Genomic DNA, 27,883 nt, shown 5'->3' with positions numbered 1-27,883 from the left:
AACAAAATATTAAGAACAGAAGTTGTCAGAGCTAGTCTACTGTGTTAACTGCAAGTTTTAAGTTTATTACTTCCTCATTCTTTATATATACACACACATCCCACAATTATAGCAACGCCTGTCTCGGTGACACAGTGTTGTCAGAAATCCATGCCTTGAAAGACACAGCTGCATTAGCCTAAGAACAGCAATCTTAGAATCATAAAATCTTCTGCTTTAAAAAGAAAATTACAAGAATCGTGGAATCATAGAATTCTGGAGTTGGGAGAAAAAGATGGAGCCGGGTTAGGTGGAACCCATAATTCATAAGGGTTAGCACCTTGCCTTCCAGCAGCTTTGCCCCACATGTCTTCACATAACTCAGTGCATGACAGGCTTCAGCTAACAGATAAAGTGAACTAAAGTGAACTAAGGTGGAATAGATGACCCTTTTTCAGTAGAGCTTGCATCAGGGCTATCCCCAGTAAAGTGTGTCCCACGTTACTCCTCAAGAGTTTCAGAAATTATGTTCTTTTAGATACAAACTACCACTGCAACAGCGATAGCACAACAGGGCTAAATCATGCACCAGTTGTAATCTTATAATCCCTAATTTTTTCCTGGATGTCAGTTTATACTTGCTGTTTGATTCTTCTTTCTCAAGTACAGTGGTACCTCGGGTTACATACACTTCAGGTTACATACGCTTCAGGTTACAGACTCCGCTAACCCAGAAATAGTGCTTCAGGTTAAGAACTTTGCTTCAGGATGAGAACAGAAATTGTGCTCCGGCGGTGAGGCAGCAGCAGGAGGCCCCATTAGCTAAAGTGGTGCTTCAGGTTAAGAACAGTTTCAGGTTAAGTACGGACCTCCAGAATGAATTAAGTACTTAACGCGAGGTACCACTGTACAGCATTTGTCCTTGCTGCATTTGTTACGTTCTGTTCTTAGGAACTGCTAGTAATTTTCCTTCCTGGCCAGTACACCTCTTTCCACCCTTCTGCTCAAGCTTCACAGGCAAAATCAGAGGGCAAGGGCTGAGCACTCCACACTCCTAGATCACCCACAGGGTGAGAGATAGTTCTTGGTTCCCAAGCCCTATTTTCGAGTGCCCTGACAGACGCACAATGGTTTCAACTAATAAACATGAAACTACTAAACATTTCCACTAATAAACATGACGGAAAAGATATCCTGGTCAGCAAACATAAGCAGAATTGGGTCCCTCAAGTGGCAGATAAAAAAGCAAACAAAAAAAACCCACCAGTCCCTAAAGGGGGGTTCCGATATTCACAGGTACTCTATCTTTTTCAGGTTCAGCCACCTACTGCTTGCCTACCCATATTTTGAACCTTCTTCATAATTGTTCCTTCTTGTCCACAAAGCCAGATCTTTTCTACAGTGGTTACAGTCCTTCTCTATCAATTTAGTTACTTGAGTAAAGGAGCAAACTATGTTGGTGTGGTATGGGTTTCACAACACTGAATTACCTGAATGTTAGGTCCTAAAGCAATACAACATGGTAATCTGAGTCCTGAGATTAGAGAGGAGCTTTCTTAGGCAAGGAGAAAAAGCACTGACAAAGGGAGAAAAGGGTTTCCAATAATAAATTCCAGCCATCTAGTCAAAGTGTTTGGGGGTGCCTATCCCCAGGAGTCACCATAGGGCATATGCATATAATATCCCTGATGTAAGGATATAATCTCTCTCTTTTCTTCTGGTGCAATAAAATTTTTCTACGGATTTGCAGCTGGGGCAACGAGCAGTTATTACAATTTATATAATGCACCCTGAAAGGTTAACAATTCAAGTGCTTACTGTATTTCCCAAAATGCCTACTTGCAACATCTTTCCATCTAAGGAAGCAACACTAGGAATAGAACCAGTGCAATTCACTACCTAATCACCATTTTAAAATAACAGCTGCTACGATACTGAACATACATGGCAAAAAGTGAGTACACAAAAAAACCCTTTATCAGGTAATCTTTGGGTTGGGACCAATATGGACATATTCTCAGATAAAGCCCCTAACACAATGTCCTAACATAATTTATGTCCTAACATAAAATTCCTTTTCCACCGTTTTAAAGAAGGCAATGCAATTCAAGACATATTTACAGCAATATTCAGTGATAAAATGCCAGTGTGTTGCATGCTACATATTCCATTTCTATCTAATTCTGATATCACTTATTTTTATAAAAGTTCGTAGTCAAACATTATTACAAGTTCTGAAGAGTATGCAAAACACAGCCTCCATAAACTACATAAACTAGCCTTCCCCTAATAAATGTATAGTTCTGAAGAACCAGAATATTAAAGACACAGTGAAATGAGTTCTCCTGCACAGATCCTGTTTTATTGAAAAAGGGAATATGTCTCCCTTTAGGGAACACCTCACATGCTCCACAGTGGCTGATTAGAGTCCTTGATATTCCACAACTTGACAGTCATTTTCTTCCAACACCCAATAATCCATCTCCCTGATTCAGCATAAGGGCAATATGATAATCATCTTGTCATGATCTTCAGAATGCCAGATTCTGCCCTTCCTCAAGTTCATTATTAGTGGTGATGTTGATCCAGTAATAAAAAGGTAGGTTACAGGATTGCTTGGAAATTTGAAGGTGGTGTTTTTTCAGGCAGGCAAAGTACTGGATTTTCTCTCAGGCTAGTGCTTCCCCCCTTTCCCTTCTTTCTTCATTTCTAAGCCTGTCACAGGAAAGGGGAGAGATGTCTCTAACGGCATTTGCAGGAAATGGAGGATACAGACTTTCTGTCATACTTCCTTGGCATGATCTTTTTCAGGGCATTTCTTACATCCGAGACAGTAATAGAGACATGGCGCTTCTTTTTCCTCAAGCGCTCAGCAGCCAAGGACACCTTCTTGTAGAGGTCATGCACACAGAAATGAAGGATGTTCTGGGCCTCATTGGTCATTCGAACACTGTCAAGCCGCAGTTTCTGTGCTTTCTTGGAGGGCCTTCTGTCAGGGAGCTTCTTTCCATGGCCATGCTTTGCACGCCTCCCAGGTATCTTTCCCCCTCTGGGCCTTCTCTGCCTATACTGTGTCCTGTACCGTGGCCTTCGATGCACCTGGCTTTTTTTCCTGGTTCTCCGGGTGGTAGCAGCCATTGTTTGACTTTAAGTTCACACAGCCAAACTCCCTGCCTGCCTGAAAATGCTCATACCCTGTCCCCTGAAATAATCTTATATAGGTCTGGCTATTCAAATAAGCAACCAAGTGCAAGCCCAGTGATTGGCTGACAAGAACAAAGCCCAACTTAAGCGCCTCATAATGACTTAACTGTGATCCATTCATCCTATACTGAAATGGGAGCTAGTAACAGCTCTACTAACCATGTTGTGGCAGGATACTAGCACAACTTGTTGTGATTTGAACTTTCTTAGAATGAAGAAGCCTGTTTATATATACCACTAAGATGTCTTCTTACTATAACCTCTTTGGATATATTATATTAAAGATGACTAATATTCTCTCAGCCATTCCCTTACCCCATTCCAAAAGCTAATATGACTTTGTAAGTCCTATGGCTGTTCTGTAGACAATGCAGGGCATTTTTGAAAAAGACAGATAAGAAATTCTGGACAGAGAACATATCACATTTCTACTTCTGCCCTGGAAAAGCGAGCAAACACTTACAATGAGGTTCACAGAAGAATCTCACTAGAATGGTCACTGTGCATGGGCCAGAATTTCATGAGAAGTGAACAGTGGTAAATCTGGACCTGGAAAACTTGGGTTTGAATCTCCAGCTTGGCCATGAACCTCACTTAAACCCAGTCACAGTATCCATGTAATGTATCTCAAAACATTGTTGCAAGGATAAATCATGTAAGCCACCCATAGCTCTGTAGAAGGGTAGAATGAAGGCAATACAGTAGAACCTCAGGTTGCGAATGTGATTCATGCAGGAGGCACATTCGCAACCCGTAGCACCGCGTCTGCGTACACGCGTGATGTGATTTGGTGCTTCTGCGCATGCGCCAAAACCCGGAAATAACCCATTTCGGTACTTATGGGTTTTGGCGCGTCCATAACCTGAAAAGGCGTAACCCGAAGCGTCTGTAACCCGAGGTACCACTGTATAATAATAAACCAACTATTTTACCTGAGGAACTAGCTCATGTCTATGAAGAGCCCTTATTACAACACCATGAATGTGGGCTATCCTTTTTGTAGTGTCTTATCAAAGTTACAAGTCTATATTCAGAGTGGGTACATAGTCATTGCCACTCTCCTGCTCCCCACAAAGTCTGGTGAATCTAGATCTGACCTCAGTCTATATTCTGGATTTCAGGCACAGGGGTTCCACTAGTGATTACTTCCTTATATCACTCCTTGCGATGTGCCATTTTTGGTTCTTTTCTCTACAAGCAAAATAGAAAAAAAACTGAAGTAGAAAACCATTGCCCCAATGTTGAAGAAAAGGGCTATTGGAAAAAAAGGTACAGTGGTACCCCGCAAGACGAACGCCTCGCAAGACGGAAAACCCGCTAGACGAAAGGGTTTTCCGTTTTGGAGGCGCTTCGCAAAACAAATTTCCCTATGGGCTTGCTTCGCAAGACGACAGCCCATAGGGAAATCTCAGGGACAGCGGGGAAGCGCAGCGCGTCTTCCCCACTGTCCTCGGACCTCCTCCGAAGCCTGGCGGCGGGGCGGGGACACCTCCTCCCGCCGCCGCCGGGCTTCGGAAGGCTCCTCCGAAGCCGGGCGGCGGGGCGGGAACACCTCCCACTGCCGCCGGGCTTCGGAAGGCTCCTCCGAAGCCGGGCGGGGGGGAGGGAACACCTCCCCCCGCCGCCTGGCTTCGGAACGGTGCTCCGAAGCCGGGCGGGGGGGAGGGAAGACCTCCCACCGCCACCCGGCTTCGGAACGGTGCTCCGAAGCCGGGCGGGGGGGAGGGAACACCTGCCGCCGCCGCCCGGCTTCGGAACGGTGCTCCGAAGCCGGGCGGGGGGGAGGGAACACCTGCCGCCGCCGCCCGGCTTCGGAATGGTGCTCCGAAGCCGGGCGGTGGGGAGGGAACAGCTCCCCCTGCCGCCCGGCTTCGGAACGGTGCTCCGAAGCCGGGCGGGGGGGAGGGAACACCTGCCGCCGCCGCCCGGCTTCGGAACGGTGCTCCGAAGCCGGGCGGGGGGGAGGGAAGACCTTCTGAAGGCGGGCAGGGGGCGAAAGTCTTTGCTCCCCCCTGCCTGCCTGTCCCGGAGGGCTTTTGAAGGCAGGGGGGGAGCAAAGACTTTCGCCCCCCGCCCGCCTTCAGAAGAGGTCCAGGACCTCTTCTGAAGGCTGGCGGGGGGCAAAAGTCTTTGTCCCCCCTGCCTGCCTTCCCAGGGGCTTTTAAATCGCCCCGGACAGCGGAGAAGTCCTCCGCTGTCCCGGGGCGATTTTAAAATGCCGCCCGCCAGCATTTTAAGATCGCCCGGACAGCGGAGAAGTCCTCCGCTGTCCCGGGGTTTTTTAAAATGCTGGGGGTGGGAAGAAAAGCCCTTGCCCCCCCCCAGCCTTCAGAAGAGGTCCGGGGACAGACTGTCCCCGGACCTGGTCTGAAGGCGGTTTCCCTAGGAACGCATTAATTGATTTTCAAAGCATTCCTATGGGAAACCGTGCATCGCAAGATGAAAAACTTGCAAGACGAAGAGACTTGCGGAACGAATTAATTTCGTCTTGCGAGGCACCACTGTATGGATTCGTATGGGAAATATATTGTTACCTTCAACCAGAACAGCTTGTGACAGGGCTTTTCATTCAACTACTTTCAAATCAGGCCAATTCCAGCTGCTTATGTCATGCTATCTATTAGAGTGTAGGACACACAAGGTGAATATATAAAAAAATCAGTTTTTTCAGTAGAAAAAAGAATCTCGCAACTCTTAAAAAGAGGTTGTCACAAATACTGTACTGCAAAGTACTTAATCCTGATGACATTATCAAAACCCATTGATTTGTGTTGATAAATTATACTGAATTCTAAAATTGCAATTCCCTCAGTGTGAACACTGCTGGTCCAATGGGGGTTCTCCTGACTCTCTGGAGAAGATCTGATAAGGGTGTGAGGCAGGTAAGAAAGGGTGGAAGGTCCTGTTGCACTAGTGGGAATCATTATGCTTGTTTCCATCTCAATGATTTAGCTGAATATGTCCTTTACCAAGTTTACAATTGCAAGTATTTTTTATGCTTAGTACTTTTTAAAGTATGCTGTCACTTGCACTGAACTCCTGGGATAAAGAAGGATATATATTTAATATAACAAAGGAGGGAAGCATGTTTGAGTGATAAAAACAGGCATCATCCCTAGCTAACAGGACCAGTGGTCAGGGATGATGGGAACTGTAGTCCCAAACACCTGGAGGGCTGGAGTTTGCCTATGCCTGGGTAAGAACCTTGCAAGGGTAAAGAAAACATCATGGCTAATAAGATACTAAGAGAATAATGAATGTCTCAGCAAATGTGGAATCTGTTACGGCTAAAATCTGGGTGCGGGGTTACTCTGCCACCCAGCTCATCGGACTAAGTCCGTGGGTCCCTGCGGAAGAAAGTGAGCTCAGCCGGACGCAGGAGCAAACTACAGAAGATCCAAGTTTATTGCGCAACAGGTTCAAGGCGAGATTGAACAGCGAGAAAGGGGTGACATGAACTTTTGAAATTTCCCTCCATATCCCAGAATACAGTGCAAAATACATCCCAGTTACATCATGAATACATTAAGAAGAGGTTGGGTTACACAGATTACATCATGAATACATTAGGAAGAGGTTGGGTTACACTGGATTAACATATGGAGGAGGGAGGGGGGAATATGCAGAGAGCTGGAGATATGCGCAGATAAGCACATCCTGAGAAGACAATGGTCCATGTACGCATAGTCTGTCACCTGGCATTGCCCGGAGGAAGGGCTTGGCAGAGCGATTTGACCAGATTAGGGTCTTGACACCTTACTTGAGAGATTATGGAGGACAGGGGAGGGGTGATGGAGTCCTAGAGAAATTGAGCAAATATATTGTAGTGAAGAAGACATGCCCCCCCCCTTCCGTAACAATAACATTATTTGACTGTTTTGGAAAAAAATTCAGAATGTATCAGAGAGACTAGGGTACACAACAGTCCAATTATGATTTCCCTGGTTAGACTATGGACAGCCATTATCAACACAGGTGGGCTCACCTATGTAAGAAATTCAATTAACATAAAAGATGGAAAATATGTGGTCCCAAAGTTGTTTGCAGAGTGACTCATTTCCCCCTTTGTTCCTGTCTAACTTTCCAGATGAATACAAGAGCACCCTGGCCTATAGCACCAATTAGGTAATTAAGAACTTTATCCAAAAATGTTAGATGTTAGGACATTGTAGGAAACTTAGAAATTCTTTCTTAAACTATGTAACTTGGATGAATTTGGGAAAAGGCCATATATTTAGTAAGCAAGTAGGAAGATTTGGCCTTGGATTTTCAATCAAATCACTTAGTTTGCTTTGCTATTCTTAATCCACATTGCTTTCTTAATGAGTATATCTAACAGAGTAGCCAATGGAACCCAATGAAATCAATAAATTTATATTAGTCACCTTTTAAACTACAACTCCTATCAGCCTCAGCCAACGTCACCCGTGGTTAGAGATTATGGACATTTTAGTCCAAAATGTTTGGAGGACACCAGGTTGGAGAATACTGGTCTAAAATCTTAAGGCTACCCAAAATTCACAATGACAATACCACCATGGTAGTCTAGAGACAACAGGCTGCCATGCAGATGACAGTAAAAGTAAAGAATAAACTCTCAGGGGCCAGTTCTTATGATAAAACCATCACATATAATCCATTAAAATGAAAGGAAGCCATCTGTCAGACAACATCTTTATAACAGTCAAAGTGTGACAAAACATCTAGCAAGCTTTTGAGTTCTTCAGGATAGATGCTAAGCAAACAAAGAGTGGAGAGAAAAACAAGCTGCCTTGATGTTGAAGCCACAAAGGCTGCGCCTTTAAGTGAGCTTGTTTGGTGAATAATGAAGAAATCAAAAACTAATTCATTATTTTGTGATATTTGGGTTGGCTCTAATAAAGACATAGCTCAACTGTGGATTTTGGAATGTAATCTACTTGAAACACATCCGCATGACAGCTACTTCGTCAGTTTTCCAGAAACATTAATCTCACAGAACAGCCCCCAAAGAACTGTGGCACTAATGCCACACAATCAGTAATAATCCTCACATCTGAGTTTTCTGCATTGCAGACTAGATGACCCTTGAGGGTCCCTTCCAACTCTACATTTCTGTGAACTATGATTCATATGCTGCCCTTGATTCATTTATTAATTTATATCCCAACTCTGGCCTTCTTACACATTTTTCAGGGCAGTAAAATTCTGAGTAAGACAATGTTTAAGAGCCAGCATAAACAACAAGCTGACAACAAAAACCTTAACAATTTTAAGCTTCCATTTCAGATTAATCACAGTTTACAATTACTTCTGAATGCTAAAACTGAATACAGTGGTACCTCGGGTTAAGAACTTAATTCGTTCTGGAGGTCCGTTCTTAACCTGAAACTATTCTTAACCTGAAGCACCACTTTAGCTAATGGGGCCTCCTGCTGCTGCCGCGCCTCCGGAACACGATTTCTGTTCTCATCCTGAAGCAAAGTTCTTAACCCGAGGTAATATTTCTGGGTTAGTGGCGTCTGTAACCTGAAGCGTATGTAACCCGAGGTACCACTGTACTAGAATTACAGCTGAATACTAAAACTTAACTATGGTTTGCTTAAACAAACTTGATTTTGGAATTATGTTGTGAATTTGAATTGTTCCATAAAGCAGTTAAGGTTAACCAGCAGTTTGCCTGCCCAGGTTTGGGCAACACAACAAGCTGCGGTTAATCAAAAACAGAAGGAAAAGTTTCCAAACTCTTCCTCGTGGTCACACTGCAGGAGGAAGGAGGAGCACGTTAGCCCAAGTCTAACCTAGGCATGCTCTTGTAATGCTAAAGGAGGGGTGAGGAATCACTTCCAGTCAGAAGGGCTGATCAACACAGGCCACTTTCAGCAACAGGATGGGACTGGAATGAATCAATCAATCAATCACCTGTAATCATACCACATCAAACATGAGGAAGATCAGAATGATCTTCCCAAAATGGCCTGGTGGGTCAATTTCAGAGGCGTCATAGGAATAATGAGGTCTTTTCTCAGGCTGCTGCCAACAACTCCCGGCTGGTTGCCCAGGAACATGGAAAGCCAAGGGAATGTTTCTTACCATCCTATTTTAATTCAGTATTTACAGAGCGAGGCTATAGAACCCAGCCTTTTGGATGATGGCGTTGTCCTGAGTGAATCTCTACCTCCATCTCTCCCACTTCCTCATTCGTCTCCTCCACGGGTGCTGCTACGTCCCCTGTCTTTGAGCTCTTTGCTCTCCTACTTTCAGGCTTGCCGGGTTCTGGGAGAGGGGGGTCTGGAATGCTTTCTAAAGACACTGTGTCCGTCAGCTGCTTTCTCCTCCTCCTCTCCCATTATTTCTCAACTTTCCCCCTCATCTGCCTCTGAGCTGCGACCTCCCTCAAACCCGTTGTAAATCAAAACTGACTTCCTCTTCCTCCTTCCTGGAAGGGTCAGGATGGGGAGGCAGCCTCCACCTTTCCTCCTCTGCCCAGGCCCTGACATCTGTGGCCTGGAAGTTCCCCACTATGATTTAGCATTGCATCTGAATTAGCCTGGGGAAATTTTTCAATTAAAAGTTACACTAAAAAAAAACCCAAACCAGTTCAAATCACATTGCAGTGGATTATAGAATGTCCAGATTTAGTTACACATTCCAATAGTGACTGCAGAACACAGTGGGTTTACAGAATAAACTTTTTCTAGTTGGCAAAAAAGTAAATCTCTGGTAGAAATGCTAATGTAGTTTATCACTTAACATCTGCATGTCAGATTACATTTCAGCTTGATTTTTTCCTTGTGTCAAATATTAAAAACTGATTCTCTTAAGAAATTAAAAAATAAAACCCAGACTATTGTGCAGTCATCTTAATTTTCTGAAGCCAGTACTTCTACACCCTTAGAAGTCAACTGGAGGTTCAACATTTTCATTTTTATCACAGCATTTTGCAGGCTTTTCTTTCAGCAGTCTGCCTCATTTCACAAGGAATACTAGTACCTGATACAGAACAAACGTAAGAGATAACTCAATTGTATCAGATCAGGAATCCACAAAAGAAGTTGCCAATGGTAATGACAAATTTTCTTTCTGGCCACCATTTGCTCCTAGAAGCCCACAGCAAAGTAATATATAATTCCCACAAATTCTCCACACAGCAGAAAAGGAGGGGTCTCTTACATCATGCTAGGTGCAAGAGAGACACTGTATCTCCCACCCAAAGTTTTAATGTCGTATACAAATAACTTGTGATGTGAGATTGACACCGCTCACAAGTTTGCATTTGTCTTTAAAAATAGAGAGAAGCAGGAATAACCTCTTTCACTTTTACTGGATGCCTCTAATCCCGGGCATGATAGGGAAGATTGATCCAGTTACTCCTCAGAAGACGAAGGCTGATGAAGGATTAATGTATATGTGGCTCACCACTTTCCTCTTTAAAATACTTGAAAAATGCTACATATTTTATTCTATACATTTTTAAACATCAACAAGGCTAATACAACAAAGATTCTCAGTTTAGAAGCCCAGTACAGATTTTCTCAGTAAGTGTGTCTGGCACCTTCCTCATACAGCTTTTGGGGAATGCTGAAGACACACCTAACTCTTGCTTTTGACACCTGAAATATATTTTTAGGACACATCTTATTTTTATGGCTGCAGATTGCTTTTAATATTGTATTTTAATGCTGGAGTGTTAGAGTAAAGGGTGGGTAATAAATAAATAAATTTGTGAAGTTACCACCTTAACTAAGACATTGAAAAACCAAGTAGTATATTAAAATGTGGTTATAATAAATGAAAGGGACGCGGGTGGCACTGTGGTCTAAACCACAGAGCCTAGGGCTTGCCAATCAGAAGGTTGGCGGTTCGAATCCCTGTGACGAGGTGAGCTCCCATTGCCCGGTCCCTGCTCCTGCCAACCTAGCAGTTCGAAAGCATGTCAAGTGCAAGTAGATAAATAGGAAGGTAAACGGCGTTTCCGTGCGCTGCTCTGGTTTGCCAGAAGCAGCTTAGTCATGCTGGCCACATGACCCAGAAGCTGTCTGTGGACAAACGCTGGCTCCCTTGGCCTACAGAGCAAGATGAGCACGCAACCCCAGAGTCATCCACGACTGGACCTAACCTTTACCTTTACAATAAATGAGGGCCAATTTAAGATGAATTCAGCCTGCACTTTGTCTCTTGTACACTTGTAAAGGTAAAAGGCCCCTAGACGGTTAAGTCCAGTCAAAGGCAACTATGGGGTTGCGGCACTCATCTCGCTTTCAGGCCAAGGGAGCTGGCGTTTGTCCACAGACAGCTTTCCAGGTCATGCAGCCAGCATGACTAAACCACTTCTGGTTCAACGGGACACCATGACGGAAACCAGAGCGCACAGAAATGCCATTTACCTTCCCGCCACAGTGGTACCTCTTTATCTACTTGCACTGGTGTGCTTTCGAACTGCTACGTTGGCAGGAGCTGGGACAGGGCAATGGGAGTTCATTCCATTACGCAGATCCAATCTGCCAACCTTTCAAACAGCAAGTCCAAGAGGCTCAGTGGTGGTCTACACACTTATATCATTTGTTAATTTGGCTCTAAATGCAAACTCCTGGTGGAAAGGTGATTGCAAATTAGAAGGCTGCTCAGGCTGCTCAAGAGCACAGTCCTAAACATTTCTACTAAGAAGTCCCACTTCTTGTGGCTTCAAGTTACAACAAAGGAGATTCCAACTAAACATTCAGAAAAAAGATTCTGACCATAAGAGATGTTCGGCAGTGGAACAGACTCCCACAAGAGGTTGTGGACTCTCTTTCCTTGGAGCTTTTTAAGCAGAGGCTGGATGGCCATCTGACATGGATGCTTTAGCTGCATTGCAGGGGGTTGGACTAGATGAGCCTTGAGTCCCTTCCAACTCTAAGATTCTATGATTCTATCAATCAATACAGAATTACCACTTCCCCAGTGGCACAAAACATTTGCTAAAAGAAAGGAGGCAGAGCAGTCTATCGTCACATCTCTAAGTCTCCAGGGAGATCAGACGTCTGCAGTGTATTTCGACGACAAAAAACCAATTAGACATATTTAGCCAATAACTTGGTGAGCTCCTGATCATTCCCCAGTAATAGAAAATATATGAGTGAGGCTCAATTCTGAGTAGATATACACAAGATTGACCCATTTAACTCTACTTCAATTCAGCACTGATAAAGGATGCCAGTCTGAGAGCTAATCAGATGGTATGGAAGTTTCTGAATGCATTTTATCTTTTTTCCTGGAGTATTTTTTTTACAGTTGTAACGCCTTATTGTTGTAAACTGCTTTGAACAGGCTTTGCCTGGAAAAGTGGAATATAAATATTTAAAAGAAAATAGTCAACCTGATATACTGACAAGATAAAAAAAATCCAATAAAAAAATTAATGCAGGCATCGCTCCCACTTCTGTGTGACTGCACAGTGCTGGGAAAGAAAAAAATAAATTCAAATCAGGAAATGGTGGGAGAGAGTTAGTCCTCATGGCTTGTGAAGAGACCCTCTCTGGAGCCCAAAGAGGATGTCAAGTAGGGCAGAGGAAGCCCCAAAGAGACTGGAGGTGCTGCAGGGCTTTGTTTAGACTGCTCAGCCTCCAGCCTAACAGCTGATGTGCAAGGAAGCACAGCAGCAGCCACTTTTCTCAGTGTCCTCCAGTCTTCAGCCAGCCCCAGAGCTTAAACTCTAGTTGAACAAAGAGATGTGTGTAGAGAGAGGGCGAGAGAGAGCTGGAGAGCAGGAACCGCCCTGGGACCTGTGGGTATAGGGCAGCTGTACACACAATGCAATCCAAACTTAATTTGCTACGTAAAAGAACATAAAATGCATCAAATGCTCTTGTCGTTCAATCTTTATTGGTTACCCATTTAACCACAGTTTTAATTTAATGTGCTGGTTCTTACTTTGAAACTGTTGGGACCTGAACATCTTAAGAACCACCATGACAACATTATCTAGCTTCAGTTCCCCCATCTAACTGAGGTGTGAGTGGTAAGTACAAGAGGCAGAGTTTTCCCAGTCTGTTCTCCAGTGACATGGGTGGCGCTGTGGTCTAAACCACTGAGCCTCTTGGGCTTGCTGATCAGAAGGCCGGCAGTTCAAATCTGCAAAACGAGTTGAGCTCCCATTGCTCTGTTCCAGCTTCTGCCAGCTTGAAAGTAGATAAATAGGTACCACTGTGGCAGAAAGGCAAATGGCATTTCCATGCATCTGGCACTTGGCACAGTGTTCCTCGCACCAGAAGCAGTTTGGTAATGCTGGCCATGTGACCCTGAAAGCTGTCTGTAGCTTTCAGATCCCAAGATGAAAGTTTCAAGTAGCTCTTAGAAATATGAAATAATAAATACATTTTTCAGATTTTTTAAAAAATCATATTTTAATCATTTTTAAATTTTAAATTTTGTAACTTAACTTTAACATTTAAAGTAAGTCCATCATGTGACATATCATATTAAAGCCTATGAAGTTGCGAAGAGATTGGTATTTTTAGTTTTGAAATGTCTGAATTCTGGGCTCGGCATTTAAGGATTTTGGCAAGGCAAAAATTGTCATTTTTTAAAAAGTTCAAATGAAAACAGGATGAAAGAAAAATTTTAAAATTTAGATTTAAACTTAGTTTTGATCCTTCAACAAATATACAAAATTTTAAGAAAACTGGATATGAGGTATGTACGCAGCTGTTGAGGATGGGCTGTTCCCCCCCCCTTCTGTTTTGTAGGTTTATAATCCCCGTTTTACATTTTCTATCCCACCTATTTTTCTGAGGAGACTGTAATGAATACAGAATAAAAGCAAACTGTCTCTAAAAATAAATAAATACAGTAGACATTAAAAATAGTATACAAACTTTTAAAAATTGCAGCAGCACAAAACGGAGTCAGCAAAATTATACAATTAACCACTCTACAGCTGCCTGGTGCAGCAAGGTACTCCATAGCATACAAGTCACAATAGAAAATGTCCTATCTCCAGTTGACACCAATGTACCCTCTGAGGTTTAAAGATCTAAGAATGTGAGGAGGAACATATGCAAAGAGAAAGTTCCTAAAACTACCCCAATATATTAAGGGCTTTCAGGGCAAGATCAGTAAAAATCACAGAGAACCAATGTGATAGAATCAAAGCTCCCATCAACATTCTGCTCTAACAGAAGTTTCCAAATGCTTTTTAATGGCAGACTCAACGTACAGCTTGTTATAGTGATCTAATCTAGAAGTCAATACAGAATAAATGACTGCAGCAAGGTCCACCTTTTATCAGGAAGGGTTGTAGTAGGTGTACCAGCTGAAGCAGGAAAAAGGCATCCTTTGCCACACATACATCAAACAGGAGCACTGCTTCAAGGAGCATCCCCAAGCTACCCACCTGCTCTTTCAGGAGAGTGCAGCCTCATTCAAAATTTGATGTAAACCCAACAGTCCCATCTACCAACAGTACTTCTGTTGTATCAGGCCAATGCCCATCTAGTCCAGCATTCTGTTCTCACAGTGGCCAACAAGATACCTGTGGGAACCCCAAAGGCAGGACCTGAGCACAAAAGTACTCTCCTCACCTGTCATTCCCAGCAACTGGTACTCAGAAGCCCTGTTGGCTTGTCAGTCATGACAAAAGATGGGGGTGAAAAGTTTCTTTCTTTTCTGCTGTAGTAGCTCCAGACAGAGGCTCCTTAGGGATCTGTGGGGCTTTGGATCCAGTGAATTCAAAGTCTCTGGTGCCCTGCCCCAAAACAATCCATTTCACTGGCTACTGTGAAATATGGCAGTCTTATCACATCACCCACCAGTGGCATTCTTCTCCATCAGCAAAGAGACAATTACACATCATTCTAACTCCCAACACCAGTCACCAGCATCCAGGAGACTAGGACTGTAACCTAATGAGATTTTAATTTCTCCAGTTTGAAAAAAGTGGGGAGTTGAAAACTGAAGATGATCACCATTGTGATAAGCAAAGGACATTTATACCATGAATTTAGAAACCACCATGTAGAGGAGACGTGACCATTATCATACAAAACAACAAAATATCATTTTTAGATTGTAAGCGTGTTTAGTAAATGAACATTACTACTTCATAATGAAGACATGGCAACAAATTTGGATAATTTAACATTGTAAAATATAGCAAGAATGGGCAACTAGATTTGTGGGTTATGTTTTAATTTTTTTTGGAAACCAAAGGTGCACCAACCAAAGCCAGGCACATATGCAAGATGATGGCTTGGGAAAGGAGTAAATTACCTTTTGGTATAATCTAACTAGAGGGACGCGGGTGGCGCTGTGGGTAAGACCTCAGCGCCTAGGACTTGCCGATCGCATGGTCGGCGGTTCGAATCCCTGCGGCGGGGTGAGCTCCCGTCATTCGGTCCCAGCTCCTGCCCACCTAGCAGTTCGAAAGCACCCTTAAGTGCAAGTAGATAAATAGGTACCGCTTTATAGCGGGAAGGTAAACGGCGCTTCCGAGTGCTGCTCTGGTGCCGGTTCGCCAGAGCAGCTTCGTCACGCTGGCCACGTGACCCGGAAGTGTCTGCGGACAGCGCTGGCTCCCGGCCTCTAGAGTGAGATGAGCGCACAACCCTAGAGTCTGTCAAGACTGGCCCGTACGGGCAGGGGTACCTTTACCTTTATAATCTAACTATATATCTAGTTATCACACATCAGGGTCTCTTAACAGCTAAATTCAGGGGAACTGTCTTTGTTCCAACAAACGGAAGTCACAAAACTGTTCCAATCTACCAAATTTCCAATCTACCTCTTGCCCACCCCTGCTAATACTGCAATTTATGCACACTCAATTGACAACAGGTCCTACTGAATTCAGTGGGACTTGATTCTGAGTAAACATGTATAAGAGCATGTTGCAAGCATCACAGTAATTTGTCCATGAGCCAGGACAAAATTATTGCCAAATATGACAGTAGTGAATGTTATTTCTGGCATGATCAATGAACAGTAATGAGTAGAGCTGCAGCAATCATACTGTTTTGCATGTAATCACAATTTATATAAATATTACCTTTACCTAAGCTCTGCCATACAGCAGAATGAAAGAACCTACTTAAGGCAACACCAGCACTAACAAAAGACCCAGAGAGTATTCTGTATGGTGACCAACACTTCTAGTACAGTATCTCCTACAATAAAGGATTTCATCACATCCAATCAAAAGCTTCCTTTGGGTACAAGACACACACAGCCTTAAGGGTTGACATTAAAAAAAGGTAAAGGACCCCTGACAGTTAAGTCCAATCATGAACGACTCCGGGGTTGCGGCGCTCATCTTGCTTTACTGGCCGAGGGAGCCGACGTTTGTCCACAGACAGTTTTTCCGGGTCATGTGGCCAGCATGACTAAGCAGCTTCTGGCAAAACCAGAGCAGTGCACAGAAACGCTGTTTACCTTCCCGCCAGAACGGTACCTATTTATCTACTTGCGCTTTGACGTGCTTTCAAACCACTATGTTGGCAGGAGCTGGTACCGAACAACGGGAGCTCACCTGAACCACCGACCTTCCGATCGGCAAGCCCAAGGCTCAGTGGTTTAGACCACAGTGCCACCCACATCCCTACAAGGGACATTATCTGCTAGTAAAAAGAACAAAAAAAAACCCGTGGACCAGAAATGCAGCAGGCACCAGAAGAGGAATGGAGCACTTATCTGCCTCTTCTATTAGCCCAATTGATTTATATGCTATATGTGCAAAAGTGGGCTTTGTGTGTTGTGCCTTTAGCATAGAAATGTGGTGGGCTGGTAGCAAAGCCAATGATCGCCTTGTCCTTTTGCCACCAGCACCCCCTTTCTATACAGTGGTGCCCCGCAAGACGAATGCCTTGCAAGACGAAAAACCCGCTAGACGAAAGGGTTTTCCGTTTTTCGATGCGCTTCGCAAGACGAATTTCCCTATGGGCTTGCTTCGCAAGACGAAAACGTCTTGCAAGTCTTGCGATTTTTTTCACTCCCCCCCTTTTTCTAAGCCGCTAATAGCCTTTTAGCCGCTAAGCCTTTAATAGCCGCTAAACCGCTAAACCACTAATAGCGCTAATCCGCTAATAGGGTTGCTTTGCAAGACGAAAAAACCGCTAGACGAAGAGACTCGCGGAACGGATTATTTTCGTCTTGCGAGGCACCACTGTACTTTCTATACCTGCAGGGAGGAGCTTTGCTTTCTGCAGATCCTGCAGGAAAATGCAGAAGTCTGGCAGAGGAGGACTGATCACAGCATCCTCCTCTGCCAGCTTGTTTGGTTTCTGGGCTGGTCAAGCGTGGAAGGGATTTCACTCCCTACAGCCAGCACAGAACCTGAGCAGGTGGAGGAAGTAGAGAGCAACTTATCTGTCCTTATTCCACCAGGACATAATGTTTTCATACTTGCTAAATATGATGGGGGTTCAATACCAAGTAATGATGGAAGCTGAGCTAGCAGAGAAAAGGCAGATTGACCTGTCCCTCAGGCCCTGTCATTCTGTGTTTACTCACTTGAATGCATTTTTACATATCATTTTAGAATATAATCCTGGGTACAGGGACTATATTGATCCTGATCTTTGTAAGCCATTCTAGAAGGCTTTTCAGCTAAAGAATGGAGTAAAAAATTCCTTAAATAATGAATTCTATGTGATCTTCATCACATGTGGCGAACAGGTAAGTAAATACAAATTCCTGTTAATTTTCATGAACACAATTCACAGTGTTCTCTCATAACCAAAACACTATCTGATAGAAGTCAAAATAAATAACTAAATCACAATTTATTCTACCAAAATAATACAGTGTGACAGTTGTGTTTATGAAGAGATGGGTGAGGAATAAAGTAAACAGCCTTCATTTTGTGCAATGAAATTTTACATCGCTTCTTGGTGAACTGTTTGCAGATGTCACTTCCTGCTCAATATCAACTCTCTCCCTGAACACAAAGGTTTGCTTGCTTGCTTCAGGTAGCCAAACCAGATCCTTCATTTCCTGGGAAGCAGACTTTTGTCCAATCCTCTGAAACCATGACGCTGAAAGTTACATACATGATAAATATACAGAAGGTAGGGGTACTTGTACGCCTCGAGAATTTTTATAATTACACTTTGTTCTGTGTTTTTAACGTTTCTTTCCTCTCTGGAGTACAGTGACTACTGCCAGGGATAATGTTCAAAAGATCATGGGGAGGTCAATGTCAGAACCCAATAAGCTTCAGAGACTGAACACAGAAGCTACATTTAGGGAACAGAAGCACAGAATAAAAGCATGTGTGATCTTTTCACAGGTGGGACAGCGCTCTCTCCTTAGAAGTATGGACGTGTGCAATGTGATGCGATCTATGTGTGTGTTTACTTTAGAGTGCGACCCCCACACGCTTACTCGGGAGTAAGTCCCACTGAACTCAATGGGAGCGCTTCTGAGTAGACATGCATAAGGCTGAGCTGTCAGAGATAATTCCCACGGAGGGTCAGTGAGGATCACACCTGGCAAGGGCTTCCAGCCACCCCCGCGCACCATTCCCTAGCCAAGAATACTATACCGTGTACCCCCCCCCCAGACCCCCGGCATGAGTTGGGACCGCGTGTAACCCCCGGCCCCCAGAATATTTCCCGGCCTCTTCCGAAGCCGCGGGGGCGGGGATGGCAGAAAGCGAGCCCGGCAGAAGCCTGAGGCCTACCGAGGCTTCGGCGAAGTGGAGGGGAAATGGTGGAAGAGGCCGCTGGGGCGCCTCGCACGGAGACCCCGGCCGCAATGTCGGGCCCGCCGGCCGGCCGGCCAGGCAGAGGCGCCGCCCGCCCGAAGGAAAAGAGAGGAGCAGGCCGCAGCCTCTGCCCTATTGTTCCCCGCCGCCCGCCCACCGGGGAGACTCCGCTTACCTCACGGCGGTGGCGGCGGCGGCGGCGGCGGCGGCAGCTCCTCTCAGCTGCGGGCCACGGACGGGGCCGTCGCGCCCTCCTCCTCCGTGTCCACCACCAGCAGCAGGAGCCGGCCGGCCGCGGCCTTCCCTTCCGCCCTCCGGCCCTCTGCTGCTGCCACGGCCGCCTCTGCAGCAGGGGCCATCTTGGGCGCCTCTCCGCTCGCCTCAGCAGCAAAGCCCTGCCTCGCCTCCAGGGCCGCCGCTAATGCATCGCTCGCCCGGCAGCAGCCGCCCGCCCCTTCCTGCTCGGCGGCAGAGGAGGGGCGGAGCGGGCCCGCCAGGCGCCGCCGCCTCGCCCTCCATTTATAGGTGGAGGGGGTGGAGATGTAGGGGGAGGGTGGATATATATGCACACACACATATATAATCTGTGAGGGGGGAAGCAGAGGAAACCTTGGTTTACCAGGTGTGGGAGAAGTATTGTTCCGAAATCCCAAGAGATCCCAAGAAATCCCAATCCCACAACGGCATGCAGCTGAAGAGTTGCCCTGAAATGCTCTTTATTTTAGAAAATCCCCTTCTACGTAGAGATTAACTTTCAGTGCTTTACTTTCAGGCTGCAGTACAGCGCATACTTTCCTGCCTTGTGAAACCCGGTCAAACATGCATGAGCTTGGACAGCAATTCACGTCGGAGTGTGTAGCTACGCTTTTTTATTGTACTCGTGGCTACTGCTGGTAAGTCACCCCGAGTGCAGGATCCAGTAGAAAGGCAGCTTTAAAATAACAGTAGTTACTGTAGGAAAGACTCAAGGCTCCCGTGGCAAAGATTGATTACATGTGGTGATTCAGGTGCAGAGCCGTACTGAACTTACTATCATGAACAACAAAGAGCCTTGTAGCACTTTAATAACTAGGATGAACATTGCCAGCTAGCCCATGTGTCGCTCTATACCGGGCATAGCCAAAGGGATAAAGCAACTGCTCTTTATTGAAATGGCTTCTAGCATCCCCAGTCTTGAACCATGGCACAAGGATCCATGCATTTCTTCTGTCTGAAAGATGGCTTCCCAGCCTGAAATGATATTAAAATGTCAACTAACAGCAACTCTGATTCGTTGCATTTCCTTCTTGAGTACCTTGTGTAAAAGAGACATACATGCTTTGTTTGACAGCTAGCTGCAGTTTCCAAAAGGAGAATAATAGAAACTTGAAAATCACTTCCCTGCTCTGTTTGCTTGCTTTGGAAGTACAGTATACATGAAGCATTAAAAGACAAGTCACAGAAGGTAAAATCATCTTAAAGCTATGAGACATCAACAGGCCTAAGAGAATAAAAAGGGCACCACTCTGGAGTCAGCATTCCACAGCTGGGTAGCCACCACTGAAAATGCCCTTCTACCTACCTGGCAGGGCCATTTGAGATGAGCTTTTGAAGGAGATCCCAGCAATTAGACAGGTACATGTGGAGAGAGGTAATCCATGAAGCACCCTGGTCACAACTGCAAAGGGCCTTTTCCATTTGAAGGTGTTTGATATTCCCTCATTGGCTGTGAGCCAGGGGAGCTGCTTGATCACCAAGAGTGGTGTGATTCATACAATCCAGTCTCAGCAGTCTGTTGGCTACTTTCTGAACCAACACAAATTTCCAGAACATTTTTAAAAGCAACAGTGCACATAATACTTTGCAGTTGTCCACAGAGGAGGTTACCAAGGCATGAATTGCTGAAGCAAGGCTACTTTGACCAGGTAGTGCCATAGCTGGCAAAACTTCCTAAGTTGGGGAAAGGTACTCTGGGTTACAGAGGCGATATCTGCCCATTACAAAAATGGATGAATGAGCACACTCACCCTCACGTGATGAACTTGGTTCTTTTAGGGGAAATTACAGCCCTTTAGAACGGGATTAATACCTTTTACCTGGGTAGGCAAACTTCCCACTAGCAGTGCCTCTGTTCTGTCTGGGTTGAGGGCATGATCTGCCATTGCTGCGGGACCAAATTAATGCCTGAGAAAGCCAAGAGGACATACATGGGGACAGAGGGAGGAAAGAGAAAACTAAGAAGGCTATGAAGAAGGGCAGAAGAGGAAAGGAAAGCAAGAAAGGGAACTCAGAAAAAAAATACATTGAGGAGTGTAGAGGCAGGGGTTGGAAGGTAGCTTTATTGTGCCAATGCTACAATGCTTTTTCCTAATTGCTTTGCAACTATCACCTAGTAAAGGATAGTGCTATGAGTTTGGGGTGTGTGCATCTTAAACTGGGTGTTAGACCCCTCTCATCCCTGGATCTAGCAAGTGTTAAAATAATAGCCAGGCTAGTCTTGGGGTGAGGTGTAAGGAGAACAAAGGAAGGGGCTCTGTGATAAATGGCAAATGGGTGGGGCCCCTGGAATCTTGCACCATTTGGAGATTGGGGTGGCATGCAACAGTATCAGTAATTAACACTCCTTCCCTTTTGTGGCAATGGTGACACCCAGGCTAAGGGTGGCAACCTAGGAAACAAAATATCAAAGGTTAAACACAAAAGCCTAGGTAAGAAACGGCAGAGAAGGTGCAACCTGTAATTGCCTGAGGAATCACCCTCCCTGGAAGCAAGTACCGTACTTAACTCTGAACCTACATACATAGAGTCTAGTTACATTACGTGCCATAAAGGAAAAGTTGGACTCATGAGAGAGGGTAACCCAGTGACTCGCTGGTAAGCCAGTAAGGGATATAACTTTAGAATGTTTCTATTGGGCAAGATTGCAGGATGTCCCAACCCACTTGTAAAAGCAGTGAGCAATACAGTGGAACCTCGGTTATCAAACGTAATCCATTCCGGAAGACTGTTCGACTTCTGAAACATTCGACAACAAAGGCGCAATGGGCAGTCGGCAAATTCTATTGAGAAAATTGAGAAATGCACCTTGGAAGCTGTTCAGCTTTGGAGGCGCATTCACTTCCGGGTTTTTGGCGTTCAGGTTCTGAATCGTTCGGCTTCCGAGACGCTCAAAAACTGAGGTTCCCCTGTACTGTGAAGAAAACTTAATATTTGCCACTGTCACCATCACTGCCACAGACCCACTAACAGTTTATTCACCTCATCACATACACACATGCCAAAAAAACTCCCAAGCATACAGCAGAACAAGCAATTACACACCTCTGCACAATATGTCCTGTAGTCAATGGTGAGTCAATGGTGAGTCATGGCCATAGGTGAGTCAGTGGCCTCTGTTCGGAATTAAGGAAGTCCACACACCCAGACCCAGAGCACATCCTGGATGTGCCTACAATGGAATTTACAATCAGTATGGGGGAATGGTAGTTCTGGGTGCTTTAGAAAAAATTTCACTGGGATTAGGATACAAGTTCTACTCGCAAACAGAAATGTGGAAGACTGGTTTAAAGCCCACTCCCCACTTTGTTTCCTAAGATGTGGCTATCAAAAGTCTAGCACAGGCATAGGCAAACTCGGCCCTCCAGATGTTTTCGGACTACAACTCCCATCATCCCTGACCACTGGTCCTGTTAGCAAGGGATGATGGAGGGCCGAGTTTGTCTATGCCTGGTCTAGCAGTTGTGCTGCCACAATGTGGGGAGGGAATAGGCTGGTAAATACAATAGTCAATTAATGATATTTCAAGTCGTATCAATCCACTGATTGCAACCCTCTCTAACCAGCAATCTCCTTAGCATAGCTGGGGTAGTGGTTAATTATGACAATAGAGGAGGGGGACTTTGTGCATTGTACAGTGGCACCATTGAGGAAACCCATCCTTAGGAACCACACATCAGAACAAATCACCACCTCTGTTGCGAGGTCTTGACTGTGCTTTAATCACCATTGCCTTGGCCAACAGTGTTGTCTGGCTTGTTCCTTGTATTCACCTGCAATGCTTCTGGCTGCAACCTAGAAAGTAGAATCCCAAAGAGGATCCACATTGCATGTAATTGTACACGTTTTTCCTCTGTGTCCTGACTGTGCTGCAAGCATTGTCACAATTGTTTCTGCACTGCCAGACGGGGATAAGCATGTGTGTAATGTTCAGCACACCAGAATAATTGCTAGAGAAGCCAAATCTATATGGTCACATTCTATTAATTCTGTCCTGGATTTGCTAAGGTGCTGATTTAACATTAATAAATCCTCAGGCACATTTCAATATCATATTTTTTACTCTCATTTTACAGCCCAAATTTAGCCCTCAAATTTCAACAGCAAATTCCATATCTGAAATAGTAGTGTGCTATGTAATCTTCCACAACAAATTAAAACATACAATTTAATAATGTTACATCTTCGGATTTAATTTTTTTCCTGCAAAGATACCTGTCATTCCCCACATTACAATCTTAAAAACCCATCCCTACAACTGTAAGTTGTAACAAGGGCATGATTTCTACATTGGGTTGCATCCAGTGCTGCACAAATGGAAGTTTCACTTGCCCTGTGGTACTTCCACCTCCGGAGCAGATTTTGTAAGTGTGCATGGAGTTGTAGGCAGTGCTTTGTTCTAGGAAAAAAGGTGCCAGAACACCACCTCAGTCTCCAACCCAGATGCTGATGCCACCATCTTGAAACTGAAATCACATGACAAGATGCTCCACCCACCCACTAAGGCCGCTTCAGTCACCATTGTGCGCACCTTGCTGCTCTCCTGCTCTGCTCAGGCCACTTCAGCTGCCCTCGTGCATGTGCACCTTTCTGCTCACCACTCGCCCCTCTCATAGAATCATAGAATCATAGAATAGAATCATAGAATCATAGAGCTGGAAGAGACCACAAGGGCCATCGAGTCCAACCCCCTGCCAAGCAGGAAACACCATCAGAGTACTCCTGACATATGATTGTCAAGCCTCTGCTTAAAGACCTCCAAAGAAGGAGACTCCACCACACTCCTTGGCAGCAAATTCCACTGTCAAAATTTGCTGCTCCCCCTGCTCAGGCTGCTTCAGCTGCCATCCTGCACACCTCGCTGATCAGGGGACTTCCTTTGCTGGGTGAGCAGAATTCTTAGACAAAGCAAGGCAAAAAAACGGTGCTGGAACTGTGCTCCAGCACGTTCTGGCAGAAAAAAAGCTCCGGTCGTAGGGAAGAGGTGGAGGGAAGTTCCATTGCATGAGTGACAGACTGCCGCATTAGTAGAATTGCAGCAATGGATACAACCATTGTGCTTAAAAATAAGAAAAACACAGCATGTGCAGAATTCATAAGTAAAACCCTTGTTCGTCTTTAAAAGCCTTATAACTCATTCCCTTATTTTAATTTAAGCTTTAAAGTAATGAGTAAGTCTACCCCCTTAGCTAAGATTTATGTTATATTTTATATGCAGTTTTAGACCGGGTTAATGGTCTGGAAAAGGAATACAGTGGTACCTCTGGTTATGTACTTAATTAATTCCGGAGGTCTGTTCTTAACCTGAAACTGTTCTTAACCTGAAGCACCACTTTAGCTAATGGGGCCTCTTGCTGCTGCTGCGCCGCCGCTGCACGATTTCTGTTCTCATCCTGAAGCAAAGTTCTCACCCGAGATAATATTTCTGGGTTAGCGGAGTCTGCAACCTGAAGCGTCTGTAACCCGAGGTACCACTGTACAGACAGGAGCGTCCTGGGAGGGCTGAGTCTGAGCCGGGAGAGGGAGATCCTGGGGGCATGACAGCCTCCCTGGGTGTCCGTCTAGCCAGGAGGGGAGAGTTCTTCTAGGTCCAGAAGACTCCCAGCCCAGTCCCAGGGGGTGAGGGGACCCTCATTTAGAAGACCTCAGGGGTGGGATGGCTAAGAGAGTGGGCAACGGAGGAGAAGCTGTGAAGGAAGCGGCATTGAATACTTTCAACGGTAATATCTCAGTGACAGAAACTGAGTTGAGCATTTTTCTCTCTGTTCTAGAAACCTGAACATCTACCACCTGAAGCGTAACAACTGATTTTTAGTAACTATAGTTCAAGAAGAGCTGCGCCTATAGGGTTGTGTTTAAGCCTGGGTTAGTTAAAGTGAGCAAGTTAACGTCTACCTGAAAAAATGAATTTCCTGACCCACTTTGTTTCATAAACAATTTTTGTTTAATAAAACTTTTCTTGTTTGTTTATTTTCTGCTTGAGACTCCAATCATTAAGTTTTCCCTCACACAAGTCCCCCCACTAGATGATCTGTGGTAAATTGTGGGTGCACTATATTTAATGGGGGGCAGTTAGCAGGAGTGGATCCGCCGCCTTATTAATGAGTGGTATTAAGTGGTAGGGATGGCACTGTGGGTTAAACCACAGAGCCTAGGACTTGCCGATCAGAAGGTTGGCGGTTCGAATCCCTGCGACGGGGTGAGCTCCCGTTGTTCGGTCCCTGCTCCTGCCTACCTAGCACTTCGAAAGCACATCAAAGTGCAAGTAGATAAATAGGTACCGCTCCGGCGGGAAGGTAAACGGCGTTTCCGTGCACTGCTCTGGTTCGCCAGAAGCGGCTTAGTCATGCTGGCCACATGACCAGGAAGCTGTACACCGGCTCCCTCGGCCAACAAAGCGAGATGAGCGCCGCAACCCCAGAGTCGGTCATGACTGGACCTAATGGTCAGCGGTCCCTTTACCTTTTATTAAGTGGTAGGTCTGCTACAACATCTAATAAATTTAATAAGTAATAGTAATAATATCATAGAGCAGATTTTGGTCTTTATCAGCTCCATGCCAGGATGTTTAATTAAGCAATTTAATATTCTTTGTCATATTGCCCTGAAAAGTCCACCACTTCATAGCAAATTGTGGATGCTCAGCTGACAATCTGATGCCCTCTACTGTTGTAATTACAGAGCTATCCATCTGTAATTTCTGAAAGTTCACGGAAGTTTCAGAGCACTGCACAAATTCCTGTTGTCATCCTATTCTAAAATTCTGTAATATGCATTCTGGTCCTGTGCATATGTATGTCTAAGTAAGTTCACAGAGAATTTCAATCTTATTTATTTAGGAAGGATGGAAGGAAGGAAGGATGATATTGTCACATATTTGCAGTATTTATAGTTAGTAATGGATAAGAGTCAGGGACTGGTGGGATGCAGAGAAATGGTGGGAGGAACCAGCTGGGGAACCAGCAAGGAAATAAGGCTCAGAGCTTGGGGATTGGAGAGATGTCCAGAATCAGAAGCTGAAGCAGGAGAGTGGGATGCTGGAGGCCAAGAGGCAGAGATGAGTCCAGCTGGTGAAGTCACAGTTGTCTCCCTCTCCTGCTGCAACAAGCTTCCCTCCCCACTAGTGTCCCAGAACCAGAAAAGGTATGAAGAGGGCAGAGGAGAAATTAGCATCACAGGCACAATGTCAGATTGCTTGGGGGGAAACCCTGGAGAGGAGGGGACTTAGGCAGCTGTGAGAAGGTAGGGACCTTCAGTCGCCACAACTGCTTCATAGGGGCAAGACTTACCAAAGAAGAGTTGCTGTGCTCATTAGGTCTGACACTCCTGTGTAGATCCTGTTCTTTCTAATAAAGCGCTAAGTCCACTTACTTCATGTGATCTACTGCTGGCTTATTCCTGTCAATAAGCTTGAGCTCTTCTTGGATAATTTCAGAATCAACTTGGTATTAGCAAGCTTTATTGGTGAGTGTTCAGAAAAAGCTCATCTGTTTTCTCATAACTCTTACCAACATGTTGGTGGATATGTGCTGATGGTGTTGTGTGCATATGACCTGAACTCACTGTACATAAACAGCCATGGCAGAGAAGCACAGCTTTCCACCTTAAACCTTTGTGCATCACTGTTTCTTATAAAACTTCTGGTGAAACCCTACAGCTGCCCACCACTAGCATTAGAGCATTAAATGTTACTGCCATTTTGAACATCTTGTGTTGGTGTGCCAGACCAGACCTGTAGGTTCAGCTCCATGCCTCTCACCTGACCCATATCCATGCGCCCTGCAATCAGGGTTAGGTGTGGTGATAGCAATTTGGAAGTGACCTAGATTGTTGTCAGTAAAGCAGAGCTGTATTGAGCTCTCTTGTTTAATGAGGAATTGTTCATTCTGCTACCGTTCTCCATCTCCAGCAGAAGCCAGAGCAAGCATGTTAAGGACTGGCTTCTAGAATAAATGTTCTGTTGTTACTGTTTTAAAATCAATGAGAAAATAAAAATTTAATAGTAACAAAAAAGTCACAAAATACTACAGATATGGATACAAAGGGGTAGTAAACTGACTGACACTGTTGCTTCCACATGGTTCAGTTTTATTTCACATGCATTCCAAAAAGAACAAGGATACAGACTACCTGCGTCCCATTGAAATCTATGGAAAGACACTTTTATTTAAACAGTGTGACTGCCAAATTTAACCTTTTCTAGTATAGTCAACGCTATAATTGTCTCCAACTCAGTGTACTATTGAGAATGGAAGGAGTTCTGTTTTTCATTGTTATAGCTGAAAAATTTAAATAAACAGATTTTGTTAAAGGAAGAAAATCCTCAAATCTCATCAGGAATCTCCTCAGGCAGGAATTTCCGCAAAGCTCCATGACTTTAACAAGTCCCTTGACTCCAGCTTTTCATAGCCTAGCTCAGAGTAAGTCAGTAATCTTGTGTAATAATTCAGAGGTAAACCCCACTTAACTCAGTTAGAATTCTTTCAAACATGATGCTACACATCTCCCTCCTTTCCCCATAATTTACTAGAATCCTCTTTATCATTGTTCTCAGTTACAGTGATTTGGGGGTAGAATATAAGTACTTTAACTGCATAGATAACACTAGGAGTGAACTCCTAATGATCAAAAGCTGTTTGACAATGGCGTAGGCTGCCTTGGGACTTGGTGAGGTATTTTGAGCTGAGGCCAGGAAGCCGTGTGTCAGGGATGCTGTAACTGCATACAGCATTGAGCAAGGGGCTAGACCAGATGACCTCCAAGATCCCTTCCCCCTGTATGATTCTA

At 44.7% G+C, this 27,883-nt stretch overlaps 1 protein-coding gene across 6 annotated transcripts in view; it reads right to left on the bottom strand.

The window, feature by feature from the left end:
- Window positions 1-19,289, bottom strand: part of RC3H1 (ring finger and CCCH-type domains 1) — a 64,968-nt gene extending 45,679 nt beyond the window's left edge. For 4 of the 6 annotated variants that reach the window (XM_081012074.1, XM_081012075.1, XM_081012076.1 and 1 more), the window contains exon 1: window positions 19,017-19,289. The gene's annotated coding sequence lies outside the window, so the exon portion shown is untranslated. The remainder of the gene's footprint in view (window positions 1-19,016) is intronic. The other 2 variants (XM_081012072.1, XM_081012073.1) reach the window with 1 other exon arrangement.
- Window positions 19,290-27,883: the final 8,594 nt, after the last annotated feature.

Source organism: Podarcis pityusensis, assembly GCF_964106645.2.
Source record: "Podarcis pityusensis genome assembly, chromosome: 6".
Classification (NCBI taxonomy): domain Eukaryota; kingdom Metazoa; phylum Chordata; class Lepidosauria; order Squamata; family Lacertidae; genus Podarcis; species Podarcis pityusensis.
The sequence above is the reverse complement of the archived record's forward strand: the minus strand, read 5'-3'. Positions and strand labels throughout refer to the sequence as shown.